General features: G+C 35.8%; 1 pseudogene; it reads left to right on the top strand.

The window, feature by feature from the left end:
• Nucleotides 1–16176: 16176 nt before the first annotated feature.
• LOC102479649 (coiled-coil domain-containing protein 58 pseudogene) lies at nt 16177–16610 on the top strand (annotated as a pseudogene).
• The last annotated feature ends 2661 nt before the right edge of the window (nt 16611–19271 follow it).

The raw sequence follows: 19271 nt of genomic DNA on the forward strand, positions 1-19271 counted from the left end.
TGAGCTATCACCAGAACTTACTGTGTCTGACATTGTATGTATATAACAATTCTTTAAAAAGTGTATTATAAAGCTCAATTATGCTTTAGAAAACTGAAACTTAAGGGAATTGACTTTGACCACAAAGCCATGTTCAACTTCATTATGTAAGAAGCAATTCAAAGAGTCATAATTCAAATACTGAAGCTTCCAATTCAGTACACTAGACACTGCCTTCTCAAATGACATGAAGCTCATTGTTAAAGGAAAATATATAAACAGAGGCCAATTTAGATATATCCAAAGACCAACCAGCCGTAGCCATGTAACTAAAATTTAAGTCACCTTGATTTCCTTGAAAGGTTAACTTTAATCATAAATGAATCACATAATATAAACTTTAGTTCTTTGTCCGCATGACTCAGTGAAAGCACACCAATGAGCTATAGACATATCCATTTAAACAGCTCGACTTCCCTAAATAAGTTACTGTATAGCAGCCAATCACAATAAAAGGTCAAAATACTTCCACCTTTATGCTCTACAAACTGTGCTGTATAACTGCTGTGAACAGGGTCTCTTTACATTTGGGATCTCCAAGTTTACAAACTATTCTTTCTACACACAAGAAACTTTTAATATTTTTCTTTAACTTGCTCTAAATTTGTTGTTTACCTCATACAAATTAAAGATTCTTCTTCATATACTGGAAAAAGTGGAAAATCAAGGCAGGAAAGAGAAAAATGATAGTTGTGAACTATTCAATGAATTCATAAAGGAAAACTAGCAGAATCTTATAGGAAAAAAAAATGTATGTGTTCTTAGGGCTGGTAGGTGGCGTGGTGTTTAAGGCACTTGGATCCCATATGACCAACTGTGCTGGACCTGGTGGCCTGAACAAACAGGTTGGGCATGTGTGTCCGTGTGCCAAAAATCCCAAGAGGAGAATAGAAGAAAAGGGATTGTAGTATGGCCATCACCCCTGAGGGATGGCCTAGAGGAGAAATGAAATTATACCAGATAAAATAAGGTGATAAATTCCAAGAAGAAAGAAATCATCTCTCAGCATAAGAGAGGCTTTCTGAGCACAATAGCTTTGATCCAGCTGCATGCAATGCAGTTAAGTGTGAAACTTCTCAGGAGGCTACATCTCACTTTCCCTCTCACTTTGTCTCTCTCTCCAGCAAACATCCACTCCTTATGGAAAAAAAAATCTAAAAATAAATTTTAAAATAAATCTTAAAAAGTACTATTTACTTCCCTTTCTTTTCCTTTACTTACATGTATCCCAGACCTCTGTGGTTTTTTCATATTTATTAAATGTTTATGACATGCCAGACATTATTCTGAGTACTTTCTATGTAATCCTTACAACGACCCAGTGTGCTATCATAATATCCCCATTTCACAAATGAGGAAATGAAGACATTCAGCTACTAAGCCAAGCAGCGTGGCTTCAGAGCCTGTCCATTAGCCATTATATTGAACTTGTCTTTAACATGATGCATACTCACAGATCAGATATATCTGGCATTTTCTTCAGTGAAAAGATACAACTAGAATATTCAGGAAAGTCTAGAAATATCAACAATTCTATCACATTTGTCCTAAAGTCTTCTTTATAATAGTTTCAAGGTATGCTTCTGCTCTCTGAAAGTCAGGAAAGAGAAAAGGCTCTTATTGAACTGTTATTAGAATCTGGGCTATGGTTAAAGTGGAAACTGAGGGATTCTCTAGGGCACCAAATTCCCTGAACATCTGAGGAATTAGGAGACAGGCTTTGAAAAAAATGCATTTTTTCTGCTGTGACATGGGAAAGATCATACTGTACATCCCGAAGTTCAGTAAAACCTTGCTCAATATATATCTAGATCAGACTGTAGCAGATTTTGTGGGTATTGATTTTCTGTGGGAAATCTAATGAAGTTTTAGGAAGGAAGGTGTGGTATTATGGAAAGATGGCTGGCATGGGAGTCAAGAGTGGTTGTACCACTTAGCTTCATTCCCTCCACTTCACTTCACTTATGTGGGTTGCAGTTTTCTCCTCTGAGTATTTAAATTGTTAAGACATAATAAATTATAGAAGGTTCTGGAAGACTGAGAGGTAGAGAATCCACTAGAGGCTCTAATGGCTATGGAAAGTGTGTTTTTGGCCTAGAGGAGAAATGGAATTGTGCCAGACAGGGAAACAAGGTGATAAATATCAAGAAGAGAGGAATATTCTCTCATGCGGCATCAAAGAGGTTTTCTGGACACAATAGCTTTGATCCAGCTGTTATGCAATGCAGTTAAGTGTGAAACTTCTTATGAGGCAAACTCTCCTGTAACTGTCTTGCTTCACACCTTGACAGTTTTTGCATGAGTCAGAGCTACCTGGAACATTTAATACCCAATAAGCATCCTTATCAAAATAGAAAATGGTTTTCTGAAAAAAACATTTTAACTCTACCTATACTCAGATATTTCTCTAGGGCAGGAATCAGAAAGCCACAGCCCACAAACCAAACCAGCCCAATGCCTTTTATTTTCATAAATAAAATCTTATTGGAAGTCATACCTATTTTTTTCAATGTCTTTTTGGTTGTTTCTTTCTTTCTTTCTTTTTTTTTTAAGCAATATCTTCTTTAAACAACAGTAGGGTTAAAAAGTTGAGATAGAAACCTTATGAGCTACAAAACAAAACTCTTAGCATCAAGCCCTTTTCAGGTAAGCTTGCAGACCCCTGCTCTTGGGGAATCTTAATGGTAGCTCTAGCTCAGATAACTTTTATACTGTGTCTCCTAAACTGCAAAGGTACCAATGTGGCCAGTGGCATCCTTTCAATATTTATTCACTCATAGTCCAAGGGTATTCTCAAGATCAAACATGCCTCAAAGGAATGTATGTTCTTTCCACTACATCAGGCCTCTAACAACCATATCACCTGATTATCCTTCTCCCTGCAATATGCTACACTGTGCTCACATCTCCAAGATCACCTTAGTGCTGTCAAGGATACTTGGATGGAATTTATAGCTAAGCAAGGAATCATAAAAATACCCCAAATGAGCCCCAATAGAGCACAAAAATTCATGCAAACTTTCATGACTATCTCAGATAACTCATTTTAACTAGTTTGGTGGAATAGTGTTAGATGTAAAGTACCCTGCTTTTCCAGCACTTCACTTAACCATCAGCCTTGTGACAGAATTATAAGAAGTTGCTTAATTAGCAGAAATTACTGTATAACAGTATATCAAACTTTAAATAGGTAGACTAAAGTTAGACATTAAAAATCCCTTGGGAATCACAGTTATAAAACACATATCACCAACAGCTACTAGTTGATACTCTATTCCCTTTCCTTAGAATAAATAGGCTTCCTGATGATTATACCTTCAGTTTCCAAAAATCAACTCTTTATAAGATGTTAGAAGATACCAAGTATTCTTTCAGTTCTTCCTTAAACAAATATCCATTACTTCTCTGCTCTTCAAATAAGACTCAATTCATTTTCTCCACACATTTCTGTATGAGAGCTACATGGAAAGCAACTGGTCTAACCTCCTACCTCCTCCTAATCTGTAGAATCTCAAACCCCAGAACAAGGAGCATTCCATAAATTCACCATAAGGTTCTCGGGGAACATGTACAAAATCATTCTTATACAATCACTATCTTGTCTTTTTCATCTCTTTGTTCTATCTTGTATCCTTTGTGGAATGCCATGACATACCAAGTTCTGGGTTACTAGCCCATTGGGTAGAGCATGAGATCAATTAAATTGACCTGGAATAGATAGAAATAGTGTAGATAAGAAAATATTAAAGTGGGACCGGCAAGTAGCATGGTGGTTAAGGCACTGGACTCCCACATGGCCAACTCCCACATGGCCAACCACATGATTTGAGTCCTAGACCTGGCAGCTTGAAAAATCACATCAGGTGTGTGAATGTGCATGGACAAAATTCTAGGAGGAGAATGCAGAAGGGATTGCAGAATGGCCATTCCCCTTGAGGTGTGATTACACACTTTCCCTCTCATTGTCTCTTTTTGTCTCCCTCTGGCAAGCACATGTGCACTATGCCGAAACTTAAAAAATAAAATAAATAAAGTATGCCACACTTACCAGAGTACATACACTTTTATTTATCATTGCATATACATTTCATTTTATGTAATACAAAAAACCACATATATTGTAAATTGTATATATACAAACTGAGCAATAAGGTAAAATAAATTCCTTTGTGTTGATTAACATAAAGATAAATTGAAGTTCCCATTTAGGTGTCTTTCCTTCCCTTCCCATCTCATCTTTCAATGCTCTTTCTTTAGTATGTGATTATATCTGGAGTTTTATTAGTTAATTCTGCCTTTGACTGTAAGAATCCAGATAGTTTTTGAGAGCCAAAATCACTCTTAAAGATTGCTTTGCTTGTTCTTTTCTTAATTGTTAAGATCAATTTAGTTGGACAATTGTTATTTCTGTTTTTGGCTTAAATACAAAAGTAAATTTTTACACCATAAAATAAAATGCTACTGCAGCACTAGAAATTTAATTACTAATTAATGTTTCTATTTATATTTATAAATTGATCACATAATGGATTCTTTACTGTGACATTGAAATGAACACTGTTTTAACATTTATAACTTTTTCTAATTTGTAATATACAGGATTACCTAGATCATTGTTTTTAACCACCTCAGTAAATTGTTCTTTGAAATTGAAGTAATATATTTTATTAAAAAATTAAACAAATAAAATTTCTTAAATTTTCTTAACCACTACACTGCCTGCTGACCCTCATACTTCATTTGTTTTATAGGTTCCCAGACACTGCTGCGTTAGAGGCTAGAAGCACAGAGAATTGGTCAAACTTATTCCAGGAGAAAGGTGAACAATGGGCTGATTCTAGGGCCTAAAACACCTGCAAGTGCTTGTGTGTTTGAAAATCTCCCTATTTGCTTCATGCTTGAGGAAAATCTGTTGCTCTGTCTATGTCATTCTTCAAGTACAGTGATTTAAGAGTCATGTATCTGGCAGGGACTATAAGCTGGATATTACATGTATGATACAAGCTCTTTACCCTTTAGGAAGAGACTAGGTGTTGGGGTTTTCTCCCTAATTATAAGAAGAAAGTTGTGCTTGGCATTAGCTTAGTCTGCATATTTCTCCATGTTCTACTATTTTGATGTGAAAATTTTCACTTGTCCTGTTTGTAGTACGCTTTCAATGAAATTCTGACTTTTTCTTGAAGAAAACTATTAACTCTCAGAATAACTGAGAGAGAAAGAATAATTGGGAACCTTTTATCCCATTAATATGTTTCCTCTCCACTTGTCTATTAATTTTTTGCCATTTTAATCTATAGTGTGTGTGTGTACATGCACATGTTTAACATCATTCTGCATTTCTTTTTTTTTTGATGTCCTAATATAGTTTTTGTCAGCCTCCTATAGAAAAGAATGACCTCTTGATTGTAAATAAAACCTATACCATTCTCCTCTCCATTAAACCTTACATACATTCTCTACAAACCTGTTATGAAAGCAGTTTTGATTTCATAGCTGTCTGTTCTGTAGTAATGAAGTTAAGAAGCACACTGTATCATGAAACAGTTGAAGAAAGAAGACTTCAAGTCAAATTTAGATGCAAAAATTAAAACAAAAAAATAATCAGCTTAACAGTTTGGTACATGGCACCTTATGTTTTTTTCATTTTTTTATTTTAACTTTTTTATATATATTCAGTCACATTATTTAGCTTACAAAGTGAACATTTCAATATGTGAACATTTCTCCCAGTCCAAATGATCAAAATATCTTCAAAAGATAACACCACACCTCCCCATCCCATCAATGCTCTGCCTCGGTATCCCTCCTCCAAATGTCCTTCCTTAGGTCATTCTTCCCCACACACACCACATCTGGCACTAACCCCTATCTCTTGTGTTTGTACAACCGTAGGTCAATCAGTTTTAGTCATAGAGTGCAGATACTTGGTATCTATTAAGTAGGGACATACAATGGCTCTCCTTCATTGACTGGCCTGCTTCACTCAGCAGTAAGTCTTCCATATTCTTCTACTTTCTGTCAAAAGCCAGGGTTTTGTTGGTTTTTATGGCTGAATAGTATTCCATAGAGTATATGTGCCACAGTTTTTCAATCCATTCATCCATACAGGGGCATTTGGGTTGGTTCCATGTCTTAGCAATTGTGAATAGTGCCACAATAAACATCAATGGGCAAGCACTTTTCCAATGAAGAATTCTTCTGTTCTTTGGGTAGATATGGAGGAGAGGGACTGCTGGGTCATATGGTAGTTCTATTTGTAGATTTTTTGAGGAATCTCCAAATTGTTCTCCATAGTGGTTGGACTAATTTACATTCCCAATAGCAGTGTAAAAGAGTTCCCCTTTCATCACATCCCCGCCAATACTTATCTTTTTTTTTTTTTTTTTTAATTTTACTTCTGACTAGGGTTACGTGGTATCTCAATGTTGTTTTGATCTGCATTTCCCTTATGAGGAAGGATGATGAGCATTTTTTCATATGCCTTTTGGCTATTTGTATGTCATTTTAGGTAGTCTTTTTCAACTTCTTCTCCCATATTTTAATAGGGTTGATCATCTTTTTTCCAAACAGTGTCTTGAGTTCCTTATGTATTCTGGTTATGAGTCCCTTCTCAAATGCAAAATTAACAAAAATATTTTCCTATTCTGGAGGCTGTCAATTCACACTAATTACTGTGTCTTTTGCCATGCAGAAACTTCTTAGTCTGATGTAATTCCACTTGTCTATTTTGGAGATTATGGACTGTGCTTTGGGGGCCTTATTTAAGAAGTATTTGCCAACACCAATGTCTCCCACAGTTTCCCCAGTGTTTTCCAGGAGCAGTTTTATAGTTTGAGGTCTTAGATTTAGATCCTTGATCCACCTTGACTTGATTTTTGTCAAAAGTGAGAGGTAGGGGTTCAGATTCATCTTTCTGCAGGTGGAAATCCAGTTTTTCCAGTACCATTTGCTGAAGAGGTTTTCCTTTTCCCACTGGATTGACTGGTACCCCTTGTAAAAAATCAGTTGACTGTATGTTTGCGAATTTATTTCTAGGGACTCTATTCTGTTCCATTGGTCCACGTGTCTGTTTCTGTGCCAGTACCATGCTGTTTTGATTACCACAGCTGTTTTGATTATCACAGCTTTGTAATTTATTTTGGGGTTAGGGAGTGAGATGCCGCCCACTCCACTCTTCTTACGTAGAATTGCTTTGGCAATACGGGGTCTTTTATGATTCCAGACAAATTTTATGATTGTCTTTTCTAGATCTCTGAAGAATGTGTCTGGTACTTTGATTGGCATTGCATTAAATATGTAGATTAATTTGGGTAGAATTGCCATTTTGATTGTATTAATTCTTCCAATCCAGGAAGATTGGGGATGCCCTTCCACTCTTTTGTGTCATTTTCAATTTCTTTTTTTAGCTTCTCATAGTTTTCCTTGTGGAGGTCTTTAACTTCTTTGGTTAGATTTATTCATAAATATCTTATACTTTTGATGGTTACGGTAAATGGAATAAATTTTTTCAGTTCTATTTCAGTCTGCCTGTTATTCATATATAGAAATGCTATCGATTTCTGTATATTGATCTTATATCTTGCAACTTTACTGTAATCATGTATTACTTCCAGTAATTTTTCCATGGAGGCCATTGGGTCCTGTAGGTATAAAATCGTGTCATCTGCAAATAGAGAGAGTTTCACCTCTTCTTTTCCTATTTGAATGCCTTTTATTTTTTCCTCTTTTCTGATTGCATTGGTGAGGACTTCCATTACTATATTACGAAGGAGTGGAGAAAGTGGGCATCCTTGTCTTGTTCCCATGTTTAGTGGGAAAGCTTTCAGCTTTTCTCCATTTAGGATGATGTTCGCTATGGGTTTTTCATAGATAGCTTTTATGGTGTTGAGAAATGGTCCTTCTATGCCAATTTTGCTGAGAGTCTTGGACATGAAGGGATGTTGTATCTAATCAAATACTTTTTCTGCATCAACTGATATGACCATATGATTTTTATCTTTATTCCTGTTAATATGATGTATTACAATTATGGTTTTGCATATGTTGAACCAAACTTACATTCCTGGAATAAAGCCTACCTGATCATGGTGTATGATCTTTTTTATAAGTTGTTGGATATGATTTGCTAGTATCTTGTTGAGAATCTTTGTGTCTATATTCATCTGGGATATTGGTCTATAGTTTTCCTTCCTTGTTCTGTCCTTATCTGTTTTAAGGATGAGGGTGATAGAGGCTTCATGGAATGAATTAGGAAGAGATTCATCCTTTTGGATCTTTAGAAATAACTTGAGCAGAATGCGAGTTAACTCTTCTTCAAAAGTTTTGTAGAATTCAGAGGTGAATCCAGCGGGGTCAGGGCTTTTCTTTGTTGGGAGGTTATTTATTACTGATTCAATCTCCTGGCTTGTTATGGTCCTATTCAGACTTTTTGTATCCTCCTGGCTCATTCTTGGTAGATATTTGTCCAGGAATTTGCCTATCTCATCCAGATTGTCTGGTTTCTTATTGTATAGATGTGCAAAGTATCCTCTAGTGATGTTTTGAATTTCTACTATGTCTGTTGTTATATTACCAGCTTCATTGCAGATTTGATTCACCAGGTTACTTTCTCTCTTCTTCTTAATAAGCTTTGTTAGTGGTGTATAAATTTTATTTATCCTGTCAAAGAACCAGCTTTCACTTTCATTTATTTTCTGTATAGTACGTTTATTTTTTATTTCATTTATTTCTGCTCAGATCTTTATTATTTCCTTTCTCCTGGAGTTTTTTGTACATTTTTTGCTGTTGCTTTTCCAATTCTCTGAGGCATGTTGTTAGGTCATCCATTAGCCTTCTTTCCATCTTCTTCTTATGTGCACTAATTACTATGAACTTTCCTCTTATGACTGCTTTAGCAGTGTCCCAAAGATTATGGAAACTCGTGTCCTCGTTGTCATTGGCTTCCATGAATCTTTTGATTTCAGTCTTTATTTCTTCGTTAGTAGTGAAGTCATTCAGGAGTAGGTTACTTAGTTTCCAAGTATTTGGGTATTTCTGAGGATTTCTCTTGAAATTAAAATCAAGTTTACTTCCACCATGGTTGGAATCTGTAGAGGCTTGCTTTGTGCCCTATGATATGGTCAATCTTCAAAAAGGTTCCATGTTAGGGTGAGAAAAAAAGTGTATCTCGTGGTTTTTGGATGGAAAGTTCTATAGATGTCTGTAAAGTCCATTTGATTTATGGTATCATTTAGATCCTTTATCTCTTTACCTATTTTTTGCCTAGATGATCTGTCTCAAGAGGATAGTGCGGTGTTGTGATCTCCAACAATTAGTGTGTTGCAGTCTATCTCCCCTTTTAGATCTAACAGTCTTTCCTCCACATATTTGGGTGCTCCTATGTTAGGTGCATAGATATTTATAAGCGTTATATGTTCTTGATCTATAGAGCCTTTTACTACACTATAGTGCCCTTCTTTGTCTCTTCATACAGTTTTTGTTTTAAGCCTATTTGTTCAGAAATTAGTATCGCAACTCCAGCTCTTTTTTGGTTCCCATTTGCATGGAAAACCTTTTTCAAACCCTTCACTTTCAGTCTAGGTATGTCTTTCTCTATGAGGTGGGTTTCCAGCAGGCAACAAATAGAGGGTTTCTGTTGTTTTATCCATTCAGCCACTCTGTGTCTCTTAATTGGAGAATTTAATCCATTAACATTCAATGTTATTATCGATGTTACCGGATCTGTCCTGATGTTTAAGTTGGCCATTGTCTTAGTTGCCTTTTACTTCTGTTTCTGGCTGTTAATTTTTTAGTTTTCCTGGAACAGTACTTTCTTCAGGGTTTCTTGAAGAGCTGTTCTTGTGATGGCAAATTCTTTCAGGTTTTGTTTGAAGATTTTAATCATTTTTTCCCATATGAAGGATAATATTGCAGGATATTATAGTCTTGGTTGAAATTGTTTCTCTCTTAAAACTTTAAATACATCTTCTCATTCTTTCCTTAATTGTATTGTTCCCATTGAGAGGTCCAGTGTTAACCTGATGAGATAGCCTTTGTAAGCCACTTCTCATTTCTCTCTTGCCAGTTTCAGTATCATGTCTTTATCTGTGGTCTTGGACAGTCTGGCTAAGATGTGCCTTGGGGAAGAACTTCTGGGGTTGATTCTATTTGGGGTCCTTTGTATTTCTTGGGTCTGGATGGATGAGTGCCTCTCTAGACTTGGGAAATTTTCTTCCAGGATTTCATGGAATAGATTTTCCATGCCATTATTAGTTTCTTCATCTTCTGGGATGCCAATTATTCTGATGTTTGGGTGTGTAATGAAGTATTTCTCGTATATTATCCTCATGGTCCTCATGGTTTTTGTTTGTTTGTTTGTTATTTTCTCCATCTTTTTGGTGTTTTTTCCTAGGTCAGAGGTTTTATCTTCTAGATCAGAGATTCAGTCTTCAGCATGGTCTAATCAACTTTTAATACTTTCAGGAGAGTTTTTGATTTCCTGTATTACAGAATTTATCTCTAATAGTTCCATCTGATTCTTTCTCAGAGTGTCCATTTGTTCTTTCATGTCCTGGAAGGACTTCCTTGTCCTGACCCGGGGGGGACAGCCGAACAGGTTTCCTGAGTGAAGGAGTGAGAGCCGGGACAAGTGGCGTAGTGTTACAACATGGAGACGACAGTGTCGTCCATTTATTGTGGGCAGCACGGTACAGCACAGAGACGATGCAGTGTCACAGCTCTTAAGGGTCGCGTCGTCTACTGTGAGCAGCACGGAGACGACATGGTGTCACAGCTCTTCAGGGTCGTCCGGAGATGATGTAGTGTTACAACTCTTCAGGGTCTCCCAGGTCATCTGGAGACAATGCAGTGTCAGCTCTTCAGGATCTTCAGGGTCGTTTGGAGACTGCGCGGTGTTTCACCTCTTCAGGCTCTTCAGTCGTCGTCTTCCTGGTCGTTGTCGTCTTCTGGCTACTGTGGGCCAGGCATCGTGGTTATATACACTCTGGTGGGTTGTAAACGGTGGGCCGTGATTGGTTGTAAACAGTGGGCCATGATTGGTTGTAAACAGTGGGCTGTGATTGGTTGCTTTTGGACCAATCATGAGGTGCCAGATATGCAAATTTGAGGGATTCTAGTGGCCAATCAGAGCAAGGTTTCAAAGGTCAGGTTTTTGGAAGGGAAGCAATCATGGTAATTGTTTGCTCTCTTGAGAAACCTCGGCAGACTCACTGGTGCGCAGCCTCCCACACTTCCTAATCTCCTATAGTTCATTGTCTCTTTTCTGTTCCAACTCATAGAATTTGGTAACCATGAATGTTTAAAAGTCTTTGACATTTTGGTAACGTCCTCCAGGTTTATGAGAGATGAAAGGGAATTATCATTTTCCTTCGATGGAGACATATTTCCTTGTTTATTCAGACCTGAGGCTCTTCTTCTACTTCTAGCCATTGGAAGATGTATTCACTTTTGAATACCTCTTGCGGGAACATTTTTCTGACTAGGAGTGAGTGTGTTTCCCTTTTGCTGCCAATTGATGTTTGTCAAAGTCTCTCTTCAGTTGTTTTTACTAATGTGGTCTCAAGAGGGATACTCTACTGTGGTGTCTGAAAAGCAGTATCTCCTTTTTCACATGTGGATCAGTACAAGGGAGAATTCCAGAGAAACTTACATAACTAGGGAATTTCAAATATATAATTATAGACCTGTCTAGTCCCTCTAGGGGACGGGTTCTTTGGATGGGGATCCTGGAAATGAAGCGGGGGGACGGAGGTGTCCCTGCCTCAATGTCTCTTGCTAGCCAGAGGCCTGGATCTGGGTCTGTCTCCTGCTGCAGGGATAGGACAGGCTCTGCATTTCTTATTATACTTATTTTTCCATTCCAAAGTTGACCCCATGATCACTATTCATTTACCTTTTCTGCTACAATTCTAAAATCTAATAATTTAGTCAGTAATTCTGAAATCGGTATAAAAATGTTTTTAAATTGAAAAAAGAAATGGTAGTAACCACTATATATGCCAAACATTATTCTGAAACTAGACTTACAGAAATGTAACTGACATTCTCTGTCCCCAGCAACTTAAACTGTAAAGGGAAAACAAAACTAAAAACAAAACAAACAAACAAAAAACTTGATTCTACCAGATTGGTTTGACATTCTCTACCAAATTTATATATTTTGTTACTATATTTAGTGGAATATTTTTATAATATACTTTCAAATATGCCATGTAATAAGATCCCCAAGGATTTTTGTATAAAGTAATTCCCATAATTCATAGTAGCTATGCTTTATAAAGTCATTTTCAACACCAAATTAGTGAATACTGAATCATTGCACCCAGTGTTAGATTCCCGCACATTTCACCAATTAACCAATTTATAATCTTTTTCAATATTTGTTTTATTTAAAGACGTGTTATTTAACACATATTAGTTCATTAAGACTGAACTCATGGTCAACAGTTCTGTAACTTATGCTTAACCTAATCTCTTTTTTCTTTTTTTTGTAGAGTTTTTTGCCTTATGGTATGTGTGCTTGCCAGAGAGAAAGACATACAGAAACAGTGAGAGAGAAAGTAAGAAATCACCCCCACACACACACGCTAGAGGAGATGACCACACCACAATCCCTTCTTCTCCACTCTCCTCCTGAGATCTTGGGCATACATACACACACACCCTGACATCAGATCCAAGACACGGGGTCAGGGCTTGTACCACATTCAGCCATGTGGAGATCCAGCAATGTAACCACTATACCACCTCCTGGTACCACTGATCTAGTCTTAGATAACACAGGTATTTTTTCCACAAGGCACATCACAGCCTCCTTGTATTTAGAAACAATAGGTAGCACTTCAGGATGGCACTTGAGAACTATTTTAAATGTTGAAATCAATGACAAAAATAAAACAAAACAAACAAGAAAAAGGAAAAAAAAGGCACTAAATAGACTGTAATAAGGACACTTGTTTACAATATGAGAGCTGAAACAAAAAAGAAAACTGCCTGCTTTTACCTCAGCTAGAAATGTGTATGCTATGTAACTCAAATTTTTTGCCCTTCCATGCATATTTATGAATGATCATAAACCATCCAATCATTGATTTGGGGGTTACAAATAAATTTCAGTGAGAAGCTGAACGGAATTCACAAATACAGAATCCATAAATAATGAGAATTGAGTATATTTGCTTTTTTTTTTTTTTGAGAGGTTTTTGCTATAGGGCGCGTGTGCTCGTCAGACAGACAGAGAGAGACAGAGAGACGGAAAGCGAGAAATTGCCCCCCGGGGGGATGGCCATGCCACAAACCCTTCTCCTCCATTCTCCTCTAGGGATCTTGGGCATGCATGCACACGCACCCAGCATGAGTTTTAAGCCACAAGGTCCGGGACGCAAACCGTGGTCGACTACATGGGAGACCAGCGACATAGCCATTACGCTAACTGCTGGTCCCAAGTATATTTGCTTTTTATACTCTGTAAATTTATTGTACATTATTATGAATTAGTCATCAGCATTTTCCAATTTTTGGATTTTCTACGTATCTAATTATGTATTACAGAAACAGTGATGATCTCTCATTATTTCCACAGACATTTGAAATAAAGTTTTATTCCCTAATCATTCACTATTATTTTAATTTTATAATTGACAATTGTTTTTATTTTTTTGCTTTTGCTAGAGGGTGTGTGCACTCTCTGAGACAGACAGAGACAGAGAGGGAAAGTAAATAATCACCTCCCTAGAGGGGATGCTGCAGTCCCTTCTCCATTCTCCTCTCAGGATTTTGGGTATACATACACGCACCTGGTATGATATTCAAGTCACTGGATCTGGGGCTCAGACTGCAAATTGGCAATGTGGGATTAGCCACCTTAATCTCCATGCCACTTGCTGGCCCCTGTCATCTCTTTCAACTACCTCAGTAAAAGGACTAATAATGCTTCTTTAGTGCTGACTTATTTTTCACAAATATAATCTTAATAAAATCAGCATTTTTTGTTTGTTTGTTTGATTTGCATATGTCATTTTCTTTGGAGGATATGGGCAGCTAGCATTGTTGCAAGGCTTGTCAGTTTCATGCATGACTTGACAAGATTTCCAAATGTAGCATTTATCCTCAAGCAGAGATCTTAAGGACTATGACAAATTAAAAAGGAAAAGAGAATGTACTCTAATGTTGTTGTCAGCATTGATGATTTAAAATACAATATACTTGTGCAGAAGTTACCTGCACAGCTTTCCTGTGGTTGACTGACTTGATCTGAGGTAGCACTGCCAAGGATGCCATCATACTAGTAAGATGATATACATTAGTCATGGCAGGTATTATTGAAACCAGTGATTGTGTTTAAGCCAATCTGTCAGGTGCAGTTCTCTTTCCTCAAATATTTGCTATTTGCATTTTCATCATTGTTACCAGACCCTCCCTTGATTGCTTTTATCCATTACCCTCACAGCCTTCGCTAAGCTTCACTCACAAGTGATTGAAAAATTCCAAAGCCTGCCTTTTTTCTCATGTTTAATAGATTGTTAAAAAGAACTCTCGCATGATGCTTCCTTAAATTAGAGATTTTTTTACTTAGAAAACATTACATTTGTTAGAGTAAGTTTAAAAGAATTAGTAAATTACTATTTTTAGTAAATTAGTATGTTTGAGATATAAAATCTTGATGACTAATGATAAGTACTATGGCAAAAAACAAACTGGAAGAATTTGAATATTCCATTTTTAAAAAGATACAAAAGATGTTCACTTGGTCATTTTCTATCTCTGAATTATGCTACATTATTTCTGGAAGATGCCATATTTTGATATTAATTTGCTATCCAGACTAGTAAGAACATTGTGAAAGTTCATGTGATTTATTTAGTATGTTAGTATGACCTTCTAAAATCAGGCTCCTAAGTTTTGGAGTTTTGTCTCATTGTCTCTGTGGAGTACTTCTACATACTTCTGCTCATAGATCTTTCAAATATGAAGAATACCAAGTAACTTCAGAATTCAGATTAACCCTACTAATGTAAAAGAAAAAAATAAATGATATTCATGTAGTTCTAAATTAAATAGTAGTGTTCACTGCACCAACTACAGTTATACAAAAAGACTTATGTTTATGAAAGAATTAATTTTGAAGACATATCACATATCTAAATGAAGTGAGCAGGAAAAAGTTAACAGGATGAAATTTTTTATTGGTTAAGTTTTTAGTTCAACCGACATTCAGTGCTCAAGCCTGCAATTGGATGTGATTACTTATATTTCCTTCAGGAAGCAAATATACACACACACACACACACACACACACACATACAATGGATCTTAGAATCAGCATTCACAAAATATATTTTTTAATCTATATACAGGATTATTTGATTCTTTTCCCACAACATTACACTGAGATCATGTACTTCCATTTCTTTTTTCCTGTTTCTTCCAACTTAGATAAACTTCAAACACACTGTTTTATCTATGATCATAAACATATTTCTGATTTCTCTATTGTAGCTGATGGGAGGATCCCTCAGCCTTGGCCCTCATTGGATTACTTTGTAGTTGCTCAGTCAATTGCCTTCTCATTCTTTATTCCAGCCTCATCTTGATAATCAGGTGCATATCCTTCCTGCTCTTTACAAAACTCTTCTTTCAATAGCAGCCCTGCCTTTGAACACAATAATATTGTAATTAAAACACCTACCCCCATATCATTGCCAACTTATAACTCTCATTTTCTCTCAAACTCATGTCAACACATTTTAGTTCAGTTAGAAGCATTTTTATTTACATTTATTAATATTTAGAGCTATAATAGCAGTCTTCAGTTATTACTTTTTATATTTCTGATTTAATTATACAAGAATGTATTAACAAGAATAGTTTTTTTATGATTCTTGTAGCATATTTCCAAAGTAATGTACATAAAGTATTCTCAATAAACATCTGCTGAATAAATAATATGTTAAAGCATCTAATAAAGCATTTGTAAATGTTCCAATTTTTCAAAATAGTATTTGAGAGAGAGCTGTTGTAAGTGGCATCTCAGGGGGACATTTAGATATGTGTGTTTCTTTTAAAAAATAATGTGTAACTACACTTATTTTAGTAGGATATTACAATTTATTTTAGAAATAGCCCAAATACTAGTCCAATATGGTGGTGCTAATTGGCAGTGTGATCAGTGAAGAGTTCAGCAACTTCCAGAAATCACTCAAGGTGATGAGGACAACTGGTGACAGAATAGTACATGAATTGAACACTACGGTTCCAACAGCTTCCTTTGCAGGGAAAAGTGATGCTAGACAAACCTGTAAACAACTTTATGAGTCTTTGATGGCACCTCATGCCAGTAGGGATAGAGTCATAAAAAACTGAATAGCCCAGACCTCAGCAGTAGTAAAAAGCTTCTGAAAATAAAGAGAAAATAATCTAGATGATTTAGCATTATTAAAGCAACTTTAGAAAAGAATAGACAAAGTTAAAATGGATGCAATCAGAACTGAATGTAGAAGAAGTGGAAGGTGTTTAATGAATACTGCCAAGTTCACTTTAAGCCTCCAAAGATTGAAGAAAGACATTTTTTTTAAAAAAAAAAAAGGACTAAGTCATCTCATAAGAGCTAAGCATGGCAGACATCAACAAGGCAGGCTTCCTAAGATTACTAAGTCAACAGTCAAAGATCTTTCATGGCCCCACTTAGCCAACACCTCAAATATAAAGAATTATGATAACTATGAAGAAATCTATTGCTATTTTATACTGATTCTGTTTTTTAAAAAAGTTTTGTAACTATTAAGATAATTTTCTGACTCAGTGTAAACAAACAAACAAAAAAGAAATAGTCCAAATACTTTTCCATCACAAATACAATCGGGTCAAAATAACTGATCATTGTTTTACTATAAAAGTAAGACTAAAGACAATTAGGAAACTACTTATAGCTTAAGTTGTGTGGTTTGTTTTAAAAGTTCATTTTTATTCAATCTTCCAAACATTTTTTTCATTAAAAATTTTGTTCATTTGGGACCAGCATATGGTGTAATGGTTATGTCACTGGACTCCCACGTAGTCGACTGCAGTTCAACAGAAACTGTGGCTTAAAACTCACACTGGACACGTGTGCATGTGTGCCCAAAATACTGAGAGAAGAATGGAGAAGGGACTGCAATATGGGCATTTCCCCTGGAAGAGTAATTTCTTGCTTTTCCTCTGTGTGTCTGTATGTCTGGTGAGCGCAAGCACCCTATGGCAAAGATCACTCTAAAAGAAAAAAGTTATTCAATAAAAAACAAAAAATAGACTGCCTAAGCCCTCTCACTTCTAGCTTCTTCAAATGGAAGAAGATCATGAGTAGAACAGATTTTTCCCTTAAGATGTTCATCGTTGAATGAGGAACTGAATGATGAGTAGAAATATGCATACTCTTGGATCTTTATAAATTCCATTTTCTGGAATTTATTTGAAGTTTAAATTCTTCTAAACTTCATTATATGTTAATCATAATAACAATCAATTTTAGATAAATAACTAAGCATTAACTGAGCAATAAATTACAGAATAAAAAAATTCTTAGATTTATTGTCTTTTCCGATGGGAAAATGAGCTGAACAAAAATCTCTCTAAGGAAGACATATGAATAGCCAAAAAGCATATGAGGAAATGCTCAACATCCCTCATCATAAGGGAGATGCAGATTAAACCACAATGAGATACCACCTAACCCCTGCCAGAATGGCAAAGATTAAGAATATAAAAACTGATGTGTTGCGGGGATGTAAACTGGTTCAGCCACTGTGGAGAACAATATGGAAGTTCTTCAAAGATCTACAAACAGAACTACCATTTGATCCAGCAATCCCACTTCTGGGTATCTACCCAAAGGACAGAAGAATGCTCAGTCGGAAAAGCACTTGCACATCCATATTTACTGCAGCATTATTCACAATTGCTAAGACATGGAACCAACCCAAATGTCCACAAACTGATGAATGGATTCAAATGAATATATGCTCTATGGAATACTACTCAGCCATATATATATATAAAAAAAAACCCTGACATTTGATAGAAAGCGGTCAGATATGAAAGATCTATTGCTGAGTGAAGCAAGCCAGGATATGAAAGAAAAAATATTGTATGTATCCACTTAATATATGCTGACTATCTGCACTTTATGAAATATTAGAGGGCATAAAAGCAGTGAAAATAGTTAGCAATGATAAGGACAGTGTGGAATGTGGCAAGAGAAGAGTATGGAGAAGGATAGCAAAAGAACAAATAGAGAGGCATGACACTAGTGGGACACAGAAATGGTTTATTACCTATTGATGATGACATGTATAGTATTCTCAACTGGACTGGTCTGAGAAGTATTTCATGTTGGGTAAAGTCTTTTTACAAGCAAAATGATAAATAGTGATTGAATGTTTAAAAAATAATTGGAATAATAATAATAATGATCTGGAAAAAATAATGAAAAGCTATTTGATGATGATGTGGATTTTAATGTCTTTGTATTGACTGATAAGCATGGTATTCCTTCTGGAAAAAGTAATGTAATACACTGTAAAGTTATATGTGATTTAGTGTAATATAAACAAGAGTATGATAATAATAAATTTTAAAAAGGACGTGGATGAAAAAAAAAAAAAAAAAAAAAAAAAGGACACGGATGGCCCGTAGAACTGCCAGAAAAGGATATCGAAGCCTCTGGGGGTCCTAGAGACCACCACATGCTAAACAAGTCACAGGAGCCCAGGAATAAGACTAAGCACAATAAAAATACAAACAATTAAAGAAAAATAATATTTATTGTCCTTTCCTACATTCATTCTAAAAAAAAAGAAATAAACTGTAATGATCATTTGATCACTCAGTGGCTTCAATTTCCAGACTTATACCCAAGTAATGCATGAAAGTTGGTCCAAAGTGCATGAAAGACCATTTCATACTCACCAAAGCTGTCAACCTATCCCTAGAGTTAGATGTCCATCCTCTAAACATTCTCATTCATGTCCTCATTTGAAAAATAAAATCTTATGTCTAGAATAACAGGCCTTATGTAATTATTAAAATAAAATCAGGCTAAAATATCTTCTTTACCAGTCATTGTCATTACCATTCTCCATGCTCAGCTACCAATATGTACTTCTAGTTGACCCATATTTAAGTTACCTAATGACTTAAAATTTCATTTCAGTTGAAATTGTTTATGACAGCAGAATCACAATATGTATGTTTAATCTCTT

The sequence above is a fragment of the Tupaia chinensis genome, unplaced genomic scaffold (genome assembly GCF_000334495.1).
Source record: "Tupaia chinensis unplaced genomic scaffold, TupChi_1.0 Scaffold000097_1, whole genome shotgun sequence".
Classification (NCBI taxonomy): domain Eukaryota; kingdom Metazoa; phylum Chordata; class Mammalia; order Scandentia; family Tupaiidae; genus Tupaia; species Tupaia belangeri.